Genomic DNA, 16,958 nt, shown 5'->3' with positions numbered 1-16,958 from the left:
TTAATTCCAGGGTCGTGGGTTCGAGCCAGACGCTGTGCGGAACGGAATTTTGTTCCGCTGCCAGTGTAAATTACCGTTTTTCTGATTAACGAGATTTAATGGAAATAGCAACTTTAAACTTTGCCTACGTCTCTGTCAGTCGCAAGGAAACTGTATTTGAAGGCGAAGGTGATTTTGTAGACATGTGTGAAAGACAAAAAATAGAAAAAAAACAAGAAAAAAAAAAATTTGGCGCAGAGGATACCGCGTTGGACTTCTAATCCAAAGGTCGTGGGTTCGATCCCCACAAGGGATGGGCAATTTTTAGAAACACGTGCTGAAGACGACATTGGTATTGGAACATGGGTGACCACTAGCGTGTTCGAGAGACAGCAATCGTTGTGTACTCAGCAGTATGATACAGATTGTTTACGTTTCATACGCAAGTAAATTACTCGAAATTCTGTTATCCTGCATGGTATATTATGTCAAAGGGCACATACCTTTTTCGAAACGTGAATGTTAGCAGGTTTTTTTCTTGTGAGACCAGTTGTCTCACCTTTAAAGGCCTATGCATGACGATCAGAGAGTCTTCACTCGGTACTGCAATGGCGGTAAAAGCACGCTGCCCCGAATTCTCCGTACAGGTAACTGTACATCCGTGACACGACGCCACTGACGGCGGTTCATGAGAGATTAACAAGTGCAGCTACTCTGAGAGCCAACGTGTGTGACTGATCGCACAGTATTTCCAGTGCAGCGTATTCCACTTGGTGGCTCGCTGCTGTTCTGAAGACTGCAATTCAGTTTCATCTGAAAGCAACACACGATAATGACCCCAGAGCACCGACGTGTTGCTATGATTGCGTCTAATATCTTTGTCGATACATGAAGTGTAAGAATAAGTATGTATACGACAAATAGAGCGATACAGCGCTGTTTCCCATCTGTTGCATGAATAGTGATTTTTTTCAGCCCAATTGCTTCAGAAAATAAGAATGTTGGCGTAACAAGTAGAATGCATATACAAGTGTTGTAAAGAAGTGCGAATGAGTGTGTGTGAACTGAACAGAGACTTGAAAGGCAGGTATCAATTGCCATTTCTTGGAGATTTATTTAGACTGCTAGAAAACACTAATCCAGCGTCCCTTTGCCGCAGAGGATAGCGCGTTGGACTTCTAATCCAAAGGTCGTGGGTTCGATCCCCACAAGGGATGGTCAATTTTTAGAAACACGCGCTGAAGACGACATTGGTATTGGAACATGGGTGACCACTAGCGTGTTCGAGAGACAGCAATCGTTGTGTACTCAGCAGTATGATACAGATTGTTTACGTTTCATACGCAAGTAAATTTCTCGAAATTCTGTTATCCTGCATGGTATATTATGTCAAAGGGCACATACCTTTTTCGAAACGTGCCTGTTAGCAGGTTTTTTTCTTGTGAGACCAGTTGTCTCACCTTCAAAGGCCTATGCATGACGATCAGAGAGTCTTCACTCGGTACTGCAATGGCGGTAAAAGCACGCTGCCCCGAATTCTCCGTACAGGTAACTGTACATCCGTGACACGACGCCACTGAGGGCGGTTCATGAGAGATTTACAAGTGCAGCTACTCTGACAGCCAACGTGTGTGACTGATCGCACAGTATTTCCAGTGCAGCGTATTCCACTTCTTGGCTCGCTGCTGTTCTGAAAACTGCAATTCACTTTCATCTGAAAGCAACGCACGATAACGACCCCAGAGCACCGACGTGTTGCTATGATTGCATCTAATATCTTTGTCGATACATGAAGTGTAAGAATAAGTATGTATACGACAAATAGAGCGATACAGCGCTGTTTCTCATCTGTTGCATGAATAGTGATTTTTTTCAGCCCAATTGCTTCAGAAAATAAGAATGTTGGCGTAACAAGTAGAATGCATATACAAGTGTTGTAAAAAAGTGCGAATGAGTGTGTGTGAACTGAACAGAGACTTGAAAGGAAAAAAAAAAACAAAAAAAAAAAAGCTATCTCAGTCGGTAGAGCGTCAGACTCTTAATCCCAGGGTCGTGGGTTCGAGCCAGACGCTGGGCGGAACGGAATTTTGTTCCGCTGCAGGTGTAAATTACCGTTTTTCTGATTAACGAGATTTAATGGAAATAGCAACTTTAAACTTTGCCTACGTCTCTGTCAGTCGCAAGGAAACTGTATTTGAAGGTGAAGGTGATTTTGTAGACATGTGTGAAAGACATGTTCTGAAAAGCAAGTGTTGTGGTTTGGAGAGCACATCGGTTACGTGTCAGATGTGTAGCCAAGCAGTAATTTGTCGCCATAGCTGCAAATATTAGCCGGTAATATGAAGTGTTGTCAGCTAAAGTCTGATGGTGCAGACGACCGTAAGGACGAAGTACCCAAGAGTACCGCTAGGCCGCGCCTCTTTAGCTCAGTGGTAGAGCACTGGTCTAATAAACCAGGGGTTGTAAGTTCCCTCCTCACAGGGGAAAGATGAATTTTGGAAATCAGTTGCGCGTCGTGGCCGTATAGCAAACAGTACCTGTGATGACGAACAATTAGCGACAGGCGTTTTTTTAAGATTTACTCTCAGATGTGATTAAGGCGAATGGCGCAGATAAAGCATTTGCCAAAGCGGTACAGCATAAGGTGGGACGAGGCAGTCCGAATTACATTTTATAGATGTATTTCTCACATATCTCAGAGCCTCTCGCGATCTTCGTCGTCGTCGTCGTCGTCGTCGTCGTCGTCGTCGTCGTCGTCGTCGTCGCCGCCGCCGCTTCTGCAGAAGTAGCAAATGGCCATCGTAGCAAATGCGGCGAGGGACGCCCTGCCTTCGATTCCGAATGCACAAAGTGTGTGGTCTTGTTTCTCAGTCTATATTTGGTCGGTCACGTCAGAGGTTGAGTGTAACGAATGGGTGGGAAAGAGCAAGGGGCAGCGGCTGTGTAGAACGAAAACACAAATCCTCAGGGGTGTGAGCGTTTCGAGATGAGTCGTATACATGTAAGAGTTGGTCGTCAGTGACCGTGTGGCCTAATGGATAAGGCGTCGGACTTCGGCTCTGAAGATTACAGGTTCGAATGTTGTCACGCTTGTGTTTTTCCAGTTCTGAAAAAGAAACATACCGTTTTAATGTAGCAATTGAGCAGTACGAAACCGTCTGAATGTTGCTGTAGACCATTTTTTGCTTGGAGATGCTCTTGAGCTTGAAACACACACAGCAAGACCGGTGTTAACTAACGAAATGGTCGGCAGAGTGCCGACACCGCGAGTTTTGACTGGCACTTGCACATCTAAAACAACGTCGGAAAGTAACTCGTTCGGCTTTTGAGTCACATAAAGTATGTGTGTTAATTTTGACGCCACTAGCTCTGCTTGTTGTCATGCAATTTCTTTGCCTCTCAGAAATGATTATGACATAAAAGTGAAGTACGTGACTAGTGTGACGTTAGGAAAACATTAGGCAGCATGGAGAGATTCTGTATGGGACCACCCAACCCAAACGAGTACTGTGTGACGTGCTACCCGGCAAGTATTCACCGAGGTAGCCGGCTATCTCAGTCGGTAGAGCGTCAGACTCTTAATCCCAGGGTCGTGGGTTCGAGCCAGACGCTGGGCGGAACGGAATTTTGTTCCGCTGCAGGTGTAAATTACCGTTTTTCTGATTAACGAGATTTAATGGAAATAGCAACTTTAAACTTTGCCTACGTCTCTGTCAGTCGCAAGGAAACTGTATTTGAAGGTGAAGGTGATTTTGTAGACATGTGTGAAAGACATGTTCTGAAAAGCAAGTGTTGTGGTTTGGAGAGCACATCGGTTACGTGTCAGATGTGTAGCCAAGCAGTAATTTGTCGCCATAGCTGCAAATATTAGCCGGTAATATGAAGTGTTGTCAGCTAAAGTCTGATGGTGCAGACGACCGTAAGGACGAAGTACCCAAGAGTACCGCTAGGCCGCGCCTCTTTAGCTCAGTGGTAGAGCACTGGTCTAATAAACCAGGGGTTGTAAGTTCCCTCCTCACAGGAGAAAGATGAATTTTGGAAATCAGTTGCGCGTCGTGGCCGTATAGCAAACAGTACCTGTGATGACGAACAATTAGCGACAGGCGTTTTTTTAAGATTTACTCTCAGATGTGATTAAGGCGAATGGCGCAGATAAAGCATTTGCCAAAGCGGTACAGCATAAGGTGGGACGAGGCAGTCTGAATTACATTTTATAGATGTATTTCTCACATATCTCAGAGCCTCTCGCGATCTTCGTCGTCGTCGTCGTCGTCGTCGTCGTCGTCGTCGTCGTCGTCGTCGTCGTCGTCGCCGCCGCCGCCGCTTCTGCAGAAGTAGCAAATGGCCATCGTAGCAAATGCGGCGAGGGACGCCCTGCCTTCGATTCCGAATGCACAAAGTGTGTGGTCTTGTTTCTCAGTCTATATTTGGTCGGTCACGTCAGAGGTTGAGTGTAACGAATGGGTGGGAAAGAGCAAGGGGCAGCGGCTGTGTAGAACGAAAACACAAATCCTCAGGGGTGTGAGCGTTTCGAGATGACTCGTATACATGTAAGAGTTGGTCGTCAGTGACCGTGTGGCCTAATGGATAAGGCGTCGGACTTCGGCTCTGAAGATTACAGGTTCGAATGCTGTCACGCTTGTGTTTTTCCAGTTCTGAAAAAGAAACATACCGTTTTAATGTAGCAATTGAGCAGTACGAAACCGTCTGAATGTTGCTGTAGACCATTTTTTGCTTGGAGATGCTCTTGAGCTTGAAACACACACAGCAAGACCGGTGTTAACTAACGAAATGGTCGGCAGAGTGCCGACACCGCGAGTTTTGACTGGCACTTGCACATCTAAAACAACGTCGGAAAGTAACTCGTTCGGCTTTTGAGTCACATAAAGTATGTGTGTTAATTTTGACGCCACTAGCTCTGCTTGTTGTCATGCAATTTCTTTGCCTCTCAGAAATGATTATGACATAAAAGTGAAGTACGTGACTAGTGTGACGTTAGGAAAACATTAGGCAGCATGGAGAGATTCTGTATGGGACCACCCAACCCAAACGAGTACTGTGTGACGTGCTACCCGGCAAGTATTCACCGAGGTAGCCGGCTATCTCAGTCGGTAGAGCGTCAGACTCTTAATCCCAGGGTCGTGGGTTCGAGCCAGACGCTGGGCGGAACGGAATTTTGTTCCGCTGCAGGTGTAAATTACCGTTTTTCTGATTAACGAGATTTAATGGAAATAGCAACTTTAAACTTTGCCTACGTCTCTGTCAGTCGCAAGGAAACTGTATTTGAAGGTGAAGGTGATTTTGTAGACATGTGTGAAAGACATGTTCTGAAAAGCAAGTGTTGTGGTTTGGAGAGCACATCGGTTACGTGTCAGATGTGTAGCCAAGCAGTAATTTGTCGCCATAGCTGCAAATATTAGCCGGTAATATGAAGTGTTGTCAGCTAAAGTCTGATGGTGCAGACGACCGTAAGGACGAAGTACCCAAGAGTACCGCTAGGCCGCGCCTCTTTAGCTCAGTGGTAGAGCACTGGTCTAATAAACCAGGGGTTGTAAGTTCCCTCCTCACAGGAGAAAGATGAATTTTGGAAATCAGTTGCGCGTCGTGGCCGTATAGCAAACAGTACCTGTGATGACGAACAATTAGCGACAGGCGTTTTTTTAAGATTTACTCTCAGATGTGATTAAGGCGAATGGCGCAGATAAAGCATTTGCCAAAGCGGTACAGCATAAGGTGGGACGAGGCAGTCTGAATTACATTTTATAGATGTATTTCTCACATATCTCAGAGCCTCTCGCGATCTTCGTCGTCGTCGTCGTCGTCGTCGTCGTCGTCGTCGTCGTCGTCGTCGCCGCCGCCGCTTCTGCAGAAGTAGCAAATGGCCATCGTAGCAAATGCGGCGAGGGACGCCCTGCCTTCGATTCCGAATGCACAAAGTGTGTGGTCTTGTTTCTCAGTCTATATTTGGTCGGTCACGTCAGAGGTTGAATGTAACGAATGGGTGGGAAAGAGCAAGGGGCAGCGGCTGTGTAGAACGAAAACACTAATCCTCAGGGGTGTGAGCGTTTCGAGATGAGTCGTATACATGTAAATGTTGGTCGTCAGTGACCGTGTGGCCTAATGGATAAGGCGTCGGACTTCGGCTCTGAAGATTACAGGTTCGAATGCTGTCACGCTTGTGTTTTTCCAGTTCTGAAAAAGAAACATACCGTTTTAATGTAGCAATTGAGCAGTACGAAACCGTCTGAATGTTGCTGTAGACCATTTTTTGCTTGGAGATGCTCTTGAGCTTGAAACACACACAGCAAGACCGGTGTTAACTAACGAAATGGTCGGCAGAGTGCCGACACCGCGAGTTTTGACTGGCACTTGCACATCTAAAACAACGTCGGAAAGTAACTCGTTCGGCTTTTGAGTCACATAAAGTATGTGTGTTAATTTTGACGCCACTAGCTCTGCTTGTTGTCATGCAATTTCTTTGCCTCTCAGAAATGATTATGACATAAAAGTGAAGTACGTGACTAGTGTGACGTTAGGAAAACATTAGGCAGCATGGAGAGATTCTGTATGGGACCACCCAACCCAAACGAGTACTGTGTGACGTGCTACCCGGCAAGTATTCACCGAGGTAGCCGGCTATCTCAGTCGGTAGAGCGTCAGACTCTTAATCCCAGGGTCGTGGGTTCGAGCCAGACGCTGGGCGGAACGGAATTTTGTTCCGCTGCAGGTGTAAATTACCGTTTTTCTGATTAACGAGATTTAATGGAAATAGCAACTTTAAACTTTGCCTACGTCTCTGTCAGTCGCAAGGAAACTGTATTTGAAGGTGAAGGTGATTTTGTAGACATGTGTGAAAGACATGTTCTGAAAAGCAAGTGTTGTGGTTTGGAGAGCACATCGGTTACGTGTCAGATGTGTAGCCAAGCAGTAATTTGTCGCCATAGCTGCAAATATTAGCCGGTAATATGAAGTGTTGTCAGCTAAAGTCTGATGGTGCAGACGACCGTAAGGACGAAGTACCCAAGAGTACCGCTAGGCCGCGCCTCTTTAGCTCAGTGGTAGAGCACTGGTCTAATAAACCAGGGGTTGTAAGTTCCCTCCTCACAGGAGAAAGATGAATTTTGGAAATCAGTTGCGCGTCGTGGCCGTATAGCAAACAGTACCTGTGATGACGAACAATTAGCGACAGGCGTTTTTTTAAGATTTACTCTCAGATGTGATTAAGGCGAATGGCGCAGATAAAGCATTTGCCAAAGCGGTACAGCATAAGGTGGGACGAGGCAGTCCGAATTACATTTTATAGATGTATTTCTCACATATCTCAGAGCCTCTCGCGATCTTCGTCGTCGTCGTCGTCGTCGTCGTCGTCGCCGCCGCCGCTTCTGCAGAAGTAGCAAATGGCCATCGTAGCAAATGCGGCGAGGGACGCCCTGCCTTCGATTCCGAATGCACAAAGTGTGTGGTCTTGTTTCTCAGTCTATATTTGGTCGGTCACGTCAGAGGTTGAGTGTAACGAATGGGTGGGAAAGAGCAAGGGGCAGCGGCTGTGTAGAACGAAAACACAAATCCTCAGGGGTGTGAGCGTTTCGAGATGAGTCGTATACATGTAAGAGTTGGTCGTCAGTGACCGTGTGGCCTAATGGATAAGCCGTCGGACTTCGGCTCTGAAGATTACAGGTTCGAATGCTGTCACGCTTGTGTTTTTCCAGTTCTGAAAAAGAAACATACCGTTTTAATGTAGCAATTGAGCAGTACGAAACCGTCTGAATGTTGCTGTAGACCATTTTTTGCTTGGAGATGCTCTTGAGCTTGAAACACACACAGCAAGACCGGTGTTAACTAACGAAATGGTCGGCAGAGTGCCGACACCGCGAGTTTTGACTGGCATTTGCACATCTAAAACAACGTCGGAAAGTAACTCGTTCGGCTTTTGAGTCACATAAAGTATGTGTGTTAATTTTGACGCCACTAGCTCTGCTTGTTGTCATGCAATTTCTTTGCCTCTCAGAAATGATTATGACATAAAAGTGAAGTACGTGACGAGTGTGACGTTAGGAAAACATTAGGCAGCATGGAGAGATTCTGTATGGGACCACCCAACACAAACGAGTACTGTGTGACGTGCTACCCGGCAAGTATTCACCGAGGTAGCCGGCTATCTCAGTCGGTAGAGCGTCAGACTCTTAATCCCAGGGTCGTGGGTTCGAGCCAGATGCTGGGCGGAACGGAATTTTGTTCCGCTGCAGGTGTAAATTACCGTTTTTCTGATTAACGAGATTTAATGGAAATAGCAACTTTAAACTTTGCCTACGTCTCTGTCAGTCGCAAGGAAACTGTATTTGAAGGTGAAGGTGATTTTGTAGACATGTGTGAAAGACATGTTCTGAAAAGCAAGTGTTGTGGTTTGGAGAGCACATCGGTTACGTGTCAGATGTGTAGCCAAGCAGTAATTTGTCGCCATAGCTGCAAATATTAGCCGGTAATATGAAGTGTTGTCAGCTAAAGTCTGATGGTGCAGACGACCGTAAGGACGAAGTACCCAAGAGTACCGCTAGGCCGCGCCTCTTTAGCTCAGTGGTAGAGCACTGGTCTAATAAACCAGGGGTTGTAAGTTCCCTCCTCACAGGAGAAAGATGAATTTTGGAAATCAGTTGCGCGTCGTGGCCGTATAGCAAACAGTACCTGTGATGACGAACAATTAGCGACAGGCGTTTTTTTAAGATTTACTCTCAGATGTGATTAAGGCGAATGGCGCAGATAAAGCATTTGCCAAAGCGGTACAGCATAAGGTGGGACGAGGCAGTCTGAATTACATTTTATAGATGTATTTCTCACATATCTCAGAGCCTCTCGCGATCTTAGTCGTCGTCGTCGTCGTCGCCGCCGTCGCTTCTGCAGAAGTAGCAAATGGCCATCGTAGCAAATGCGGCGAGGGACGCCCTGCCTTCGATTCCGAATGCACAAAGTGTGTGGTCTTGTTTCTCAATCTATATTTGGTCGGTCACGTCAGAGGTTGAATGTAACGAATGGGTGGGAAAGAGCAAGGGGCAGCGGCTGTGTAGAACGAAAACACAAATCCTCAGGGGTGTGAGCGTTTCGAGATGAGTCGTATACATGTAAATGTTGGTCGTCAGTGACCGTGTGGCCTAATGGATAAGGCGTCGGACTTCGGGTCTGAAGATTACAGGTTCGAATGCTGTCACGCTTGTGTTTTTCCAGTTCTGAAAAAGAAACATACCGTTTTAATGTAGCAATTGAGCAGTACGAAACCGTCTGAATGTTGCTGTAGACCATTTTTTGCTTGGAGATGCTCTTGAGCTTGAAACACACACAGCAAGACCGGTGTTAACTAACGAAATGGTCGGCAGAGTGCCGACACCGCGAGTTTTGACTGGCACTTGCACATCTAAAACAACGTCGGAAAGTAACTCGTTCGGCTTTTGAGTCACATAAAGTATGTGTGTTAATTTTGACGCCACTAGCTCTGCTTGTTGTCATGCAATTTCTTTGCCTCTCAGAAATGATTATGACATAAAAGTGAAGTACGTGACTAGTGTGACGTTAGGAAAACATTAGGCAGCATGGAGAGATTCTGTATGGGACCACCCAACCCAAACGAGTACTGTGTGACGTGCTACCCGGCAAGTATTCACCGAGGTAGCCGGCTATCTCAGTCGGTAGAGCGTCAGACTCTTAATCCCAGGGTCGTGGGTTCGAGCCAGACGCTGGGCGGAACGGAATTTTGTTCCGCTGCAGGTGTAAATTACCGTTTTTCTGATTAACGAGATTTAATGGAAATAGCAACTTTAAACTTTGCCTACGTCTCTGTCAGTCGCAAGGAAACTGTATTTGAAGGTGAAGGTGATTTTGTAGACATGTGTGAAAGACATGTTCTGAAAAGCAAGTGTTGTGGTTTGGAGAGCACATCGGTTACGTGTCAGATGTGTAGCCAAGCAGTAATTTGTCGCCATAGCTGCAAATATTAGCCGGTAATATGAAGTGTTGTCAGCTAAAGTCTGATGGTGCAGACGACCGTAAGGACGAAGTACCCAAGAGTACCGCTAGGCCGCGCCTCTTTAGCTCAGTGGTAGAGCACTGGTCTAATAAACCAGGGGTTGTAAGTTCCCTCCTCACAGGGGAAAGATGAATTTTGGAAATCAGTTGCGCGTCGTGGCCGTATAGCAAACAGTACCTGTGATGACGAACAATTAGCGACAGGCGTTTTTTTAAGATTTACTCTCAGATGTGATTAAGGCGAATGGCGCAGATAAAGCATTTGCCAAAGCGGTACAGCATAAGGTGGGACGAGGCAGTCCGAATTACATTTTATAGATGTATTTCTCACATATCTCAGAGCCTCTCGTGATCTTCGTCGTCGTCGTCGTCGTCGTCGTCGTCGCCGCCGCCGCTTCTGCAGAAGTAGCAAATGGCCATCGTAGCAAATGCGGCGAGGGACGCCCTGCCTTCGATTCCGAATGCACAAAGTGTGTGGTCTTGTTTCTCAGTCTATATTTGGTCGGTCACGTCAGAGGTTGAGTGTAACGAATGGGTGGGAAAGAGCAAGGGGCAGCGGCTGTGTAGAACGAAAACACAAATCCTCAGGGGTGTGAGCGTTTCGAGATGAGTCGTATACATGTAAGAGTTGGTCGTCAGTGACCGTGTGGCCTAATGGATAAGGCGTCGGACTTCGGCTCTGAAGATTACAGGTTCGAATGCTGTCACGCTTGTGTTTTTCCAGTTCTGAAAAAGAAACATACCGTTTTAATGTAGCAATTGAGCAGTACGAAACCGTCTGAATGTTGCTGTAGACCATTTTTTGCTTGGAGATGCTCTTGAGCTTGAAACACACACAGCAAGACCGGTGTTAACTAACGAAATGGTCGGCAGAGTGCCGACACCGCGAGTTTTGACTGGCATTTGCACATCTAAAACAACGTCGGAAAGTAACTCGTTCGGCTTTTGAGTCACATAAAGTATGTGTGTTAATTTTGACGCCACTAGCTCTGCTTGTTGTCATGCAATTTCTTTGCCTCTCAGAAATGATTATGACATAAAAGTGAAGTACGTGACGAGTGTGACGTTAGGAAAACATTAGGCAGCATGGAGAGATTCTGTATGGGACCACCCAACCCAAACGAGTACTGTGTGACGTGCTACCCGGCAAGTATTCACCGAGGTAGCCGGCTATCTCAGTCGGTAGAGCGTCAGACTCTTAATCCCAGGGTCGTGGGTTCGAGCCAGACGCTGGGCGGAACGGAATTTTGTTCCGCTGCAGGTGTAAATTACCGTTTTTCTGATTAACGAGATTTAATGGAAATAGCAACTTTAAACTTTGCCTACGTCTCTGTCAGTCGCAAGGAAACTGTATTTGAAGGTGAAGGTGATTTTGTAGACATGTGTGAAAGACATGTTCTGAAAAGCAAGTGTTGTGGTTTGGAGAGCACATCGGTTACGTGTCAGATGTGTAGCCAAGCAGTAATTTGTCGCCATAGCTGCAAATATTAGCCGGTAATATGAAGTGTTGTCAGCTAAAGTCTGATGGTGCAGACGACCGTAAGGACGAAGTACCCAAGAGTACCGCTAGGCCGCGCCTCTTTAGCTCAGTGGTAGAGCACTGGTCTAATAAACCAGGGGTTGTAAGTTCCCTCCTCACAGGGGAAAGATGAATTTTGGAAATCAGTTGCGCGTCGTGGCCGTATAGCAAACAGTACCTGTGATGACGAACAATTAGCGACAGGCGTTTTTTTAAGATTTACTCTCAGATGTGATTAAGGCGAATGGCGCAGATAAAGCATTTGCCAAAGCGGTACAGCATAAGGTGGGACGAGGCAGTCTGAATTACATTTTATAGATGTATTTCTCACATATCTCAGAGCCTCTCGCGATCTTCGTCGTCGTCGTCGTCGTCGTCGTCGTCGTCGTCGCCGCTTCTGCAGAAGTAGCAAATGGCCATCGTAGCAAATGCGGCGAGGGACGCCCTGCCTTCGATTCCGAATGCACAAAGTGTGTGGTCTTGTTTCTCAGTCTATATTTGGTCGGTCACGTCAGAGGTTGAGTGTAACGAATGGGTGGGAAAGAGCAAGGGGCAGCGGCTGTGTAGAACGAAAACACAAATCCTCAGGGGTGTGAGCGTTTCGAGATGACTCGTATACATGTAAGAGTTGGTCGTCAGTGACCGTGTGGCCTAATGGATAAGGCGTCGGACTTCGGCTCTGAAGATTACAGGTTCGAATGCTGTCACGCTTGTGTTTTTCCAGTTCTGAAAAAGAAACATACCGTTTTAATGTAGCAATTGAGCAGTACGAAACCGTCTGAATGTTGCTGTAGACCATTTTTTGCTTGGAGATGCTCTTGAGCTTGAAACACACACAGCAAGACCGGTGTTAACTAACGAAATGGTCGGCAGAGTGCCGACACCGCGAGTTTTGACTGGCATTTGCACATCTAAAACAACGTCGGAAAGTAACTCGTTCGGCTTTTGAGTCACATAAAGTATGTGTGTTAATTTTGACGCCACTAGCTCTGCTTGTTGTCATGCAATTTCTTTGCCTCTCAGAAATGATTATGACATAAAAGTGAAGTACGTGACGAGTGTGACGTTAGGAAAACATTAGGCAGCATGGAGAGATTCTGTATGGGACCACCCAACCCAAACGAGTACTGTGTGACGTGCTACCCGGCAAGTATTCACCGAGGTAGCCGGCTATCTCAGTCGGTAGAGCGTCAGACTCTTAATCCCAGGGTCGTGGGTTCGAGCCAGACGCTGGGCGGAACGGAATTTTGTTCCGCTGCAGGTGTAAATTACCGTTTTTCTGATTAACGAGATTTAATGGAAATAGCAACTTTAAACTTTGCCTACGTCTCTGTCAGTCGCAAGGAAACTGTATTTGAAGGTGAAGGTGATTTTGTAGACATGTGTGAAAGACATGTTCTGAAAAGCAAGTGTTGTGGTTTGGAGAGCACATCGGTTACGTGTCAGATGTGTAGCCAAGCAGTAATTTGTCGCCATAGCTGCAAATATTAGCCGGTATTATGAAGTGTTGTCAGCTAAAGTCTGATGGTGCAGACGACCGTAAGGACGAAGTACCCAAGAGTACCGCTAGGCCGCGCCTCTTTAGCTCAGTGGTAGAGCACTGGTCTAATAAACCAGGGGTTGTAAGTTCCCTCCTCACAGGAGAAAGATGAATTTTGGAAATCAGTTGCGCGTCGTGGCCGTATAGCAAACAGTACCTGTGAAGACGAACAATTAGCGACAGGCGTTTTTTTAAGATTTACTCTCAGATGTGATTAAGGCGAATGGCGCAGATAAAGCATTTGCCAAAGCGGTACAGCATAAGGTGGGACGAGGCAGTCTGAATTACATTTCATAGATGTATTTCTCACATATCTCAGAGCCTCTCGCGATCTTAGTCGTCGTCGTCGTCGTCGCCGCCGCCGCTTCTGCAGAAGTAGCAAATGGCCATCGTAGCAAATGCGGCGAGGGACGCCCTGCCTTCGATTCCGAATGCACAAAGTGTGTGGTCTTGTTTCTCAGTCTATATTTGGTCGGTCACGTCAGAGGTTGAATGTAACGAATGGGTGGGAAAGAGCAAGGGGCAGCGGCTGTGTAGAACGAAAACACAAATCCTCAGGGGTGTGAGCGTTTCGAGATGAGTCGTATACATGTAAATGTTGGTCGTCAGTGACCGTGTGGCCTAATGGATAAGGCGTCGGACTTCGGCTCTGAAGATTACAGGTTCGAATGCTGTCACGCTTGTGTTTTTCCAGTTCTGAAAAAGAAACATACCGTTTTAATGTAGCAATTGAGCAGTACGAAACCGTCTGAATGTTGCTGTTGACCATTTTTTGCTTGGAGATGCTCTTGAGCTTGAAACACACACAGCAAGACCGGTGTTAACTAACGAAATGGTCGGCAGAGTGCCGACACCGCGACTTTTGACTGGCACTTGCACATCTAAAACAACGTCGGAAAGTAACTCGTTCGGCTTTTGAGTCACATAAAGTATGTGTGTTAATTTTGACGCCACTAGCTCTGCTTGTTGTCATGCAATTTCTTTGCCTCTCAGAAATGATTATGACATAAAAGTGAAGTACGTGACGAGTGTGACGTTAGGAAAACATTAGGCAGCATGGAGAGATTCTGTATGGGACCACCCAACCCAAACGAGTACTGTGTAACGTGCTACCCGGCAAGTATTCACCGAGGTAGCCGGCTATCTCAGTCGGTAGAGCGTCAGACTCTTAATCCCAGGGTCGTGGGTTCGAGCCAGACGCTGGGCGGAACGGAATTTTGTTCCGCTGCAGGTGTAAATTACCGTTTTTCTGATTAACGAGATTTAATGGAAATAGCAACTTTAAACTTTGCCTACGTCTCTGTCAGTCGCAAGGAAACTGTATTTGAAGGTGAAGGTGATTTTGTAGACATGTGTGAAAGACATGTTCTGAAAAGCAAGTGTTGTGGTTTGGAGAGCACATCGGTTACGTGTCAGATGTGTAGCCAAGCAGTAATTGGTCGCCATAGCTGCAAATATTAGCCGATAATATGAATTGTTGTCAGCTAAAGTCTGATGATGCAGACGACCGTAAGGACGAAGTACCCAAGAGTACCGCTAGGCCGCGCCTCTTTAGCTCAGTGGTAGAGCACTGGTCTAATAAACCAGGGGTCGAAAGTTCCATCCTCACAGGAGAAAGATGAATTTTGGAAATCAGTTGCGCGTCGTGGCCGTATAGCAAACAGTACCTGTGATGACGAACAATTAGCGACAGGCGTTTTTTTAAGATTTACTCTCAGATGTGATTAAGGCGAATGGCGCAGATAAAGCATTTGCCAAAGCGGTACAGCATAAGGTGGGACGAGGCAGTCTGAATTACATTTTATAGATGTATTTCTCACATATCTCAGAGTCTCTCGCGATCTTCGTCGTCGTCGTCGTCGTCGTCGCCGCCGCCGCTTCTGCAGAAGTAGCAAATGGCCATCGTAGCAAATGCGGCGAGGGACGCCCTGCCTTCGATTCCGAATGCACAAAGTGTGTGGTCTTGTTTCTCAGTCTATATTTGGTCGGTCACGTCAGAGGTTGAATGTAACGAATGGGTGGGAAAGAGCAAGGGGCAGCGGCTGTGTAGAACGAAAACACAAATCCTCAGGGGTGTGAGCGTTTCGAGATGAGTCGTATACATGTAAATGTTGGTCGTCAGTGACCGTGTGGCCTAATGGATAAAGCGTCGGACTTCGGCTCTGAAGATTACAGGTTCGAATGCTGTCACGCTTGTGTTTTTCCAGTTCTGAAAAAGAAACATACCGTTTTAATGTAGCAATTGAGCAGTACGAAACCGTCTGAATGTTGCTGTTGACCATTTTTTGCTTGGAGATGCTCTTGAGCTTGAAACACACACAGCAAGACCGGTGTTAACTAACGAAATGGTCGGCAGAGTGCCGACACCGCGAGTTTTGACTGGCACTTGCACATCTAAAACAACGTCGGAAAGTAACTCGTTCGGCTTTTGAGTCACATAAAGTATGTGTGTTAATTTTGACGCCACTAGCTCTGCTTGTTGTCATGCAATTTCTTTGCCTCTCAGAAATGATTATGACATAAAAGTGAAGTACGTGACGAGTGTGACGTTAGGAAAACATTAGGCAGCATGGAGAGATTCTGTATGGGACCACCCAACCCAAACGAGTACTGTGTGACGTGCTACCCGGCAAGTATTCACCGAGGTAGCCGGCTATCTCAGTCGGTAGAGCGTCAGACTCTTAATCCCAGGGTCGTGGGTTCGAGCCAGACGCTGGGCGGAACGGAATTTTGTTCCGCTGCAGGTGTAAATTACCGTTTTTCTGATTAACGAGATTTAATGGAAATAGCAACTTTAAACTTTGCCTACGTCTCTGTCAGTCGCAAGGAAACTGTATTTGAAGGTGAAGGTGATTTTGTAGACATGTGTGAAAGACATGTTCTGAAAAGCAAGTGTTGTGGTTTGGAGAGCACATCGGTTACGTGTCAGATGTGTAGCCAAGCAGTAATTTGTCGCCATAGCTGCAAATATTAGCCGGTATTATGAAGTGTTGTCAGCTAAAGTCTGATGGTGCAGACGACCGTAAGGACGAAGTACCCAAGAGTACCGCTAGGCCGCGCCTCTTTAGCTCAGTGGTAGAGCACTGGTCTAATAAACCAGGGGTTGTAAGTTCCCTCCTCACAGGAGAAAGATGAATTTTGGAAATCAGTTGCGCGTCGTGGCCGTATAGCAAACAGTACCTGTGATGACGAACAATTAGCGACAGGCGTTTTTTTAAGATTTACTCTCAGATGTGATTAAGGCGAATGGCGCAGATAAAGCATTTGCCAAAGCGGTACAGCATAAGGTGGGACGAGGCAGTCTGAATTACATTTCATAGATGTATTTCTCACATATCTCAGAGCCTCTCGCGATCTTAGTCGTCGTCGTCGTCGTCGTCGCCGCCGCCGCTTCTGCAGAAGTAGCAAATGGCCATCGTAGCAAATGCGGCGAGGGACGCCCTGCCTTCGATTCCGAATGCACAAAGTGTGTGGTCTTGTTTCTCAGTCTATATTTGGTCGGTCACGTCAGAGGTTGAATGTAACGAATGGGTGGGAAAGAGCAAGGGGCAGCGGCTGTGTAGAACGAAAACACAAATCCTCAGGGGTGTGAGCGTTTCGAGATGAGTCGTATACATGTAAATGTTGGTCGTCAGTGACCGTGTGGCCTAATGGATAAGGCGTCGGACTTCGGCTCTGAAGATTACAGGTTCGAATGCTGTCACGCTTGTGTTTTTCCAGTTCTGAAAAAGAAACATACCGTTTTAATGTAGCAATTGAGCAGTACGAAACCGTCTGAATGTTGCTGTTGACCATTTTTTGCTTGGAGATGCTCTTGAGCTTGAAACACACACAGCAAGACCGGTGTTAACTAACGAAATGGTCGGCAGAGTGCCGACACCGCGACTTTTGACTGGCACTTGCACA

General features: G+C 46.5%; 1 non-coding gene across 1 annotated transcript; it reads left to right on the top strand.

The window, feature by feature from the left end:
• The first annotated feature begins 1,123 nt into the window (after positions 1-1,123).
• Positions 1,124-1,196, top strand: Trnar-ucu (transfer RNA arginine (anticodon UCU)). The gene has a single exon. It is a non-coding gene; the product is annotated as a tRNA-Arg (tRNA).
• The last annotated feature ends 15,762 nt before the right edge of the window (positions 1,197-16,958 follow it).

Source organism: Schistocerca gregaria, unplaced genomic scaffold (genome assembly GCF_023897955.1).
Source record: "Schistocerca gregaria isolate iqSchGreg1 unplaced genomic scaffold, iqSchGreg1.2 ptg000350l, whole genome shotgun sequence".
Lineage (NCBI taxonomy): Eukaryota > Metazoa > Arthropoda > Insecta > Orthoptera > Acrididae > Schistocerca > Schistocerca gregaria.
Note: the sequence above shows the minus strand (reverse complement) of the source record. Positions and strands in the feature narration are given on the sequence as shown.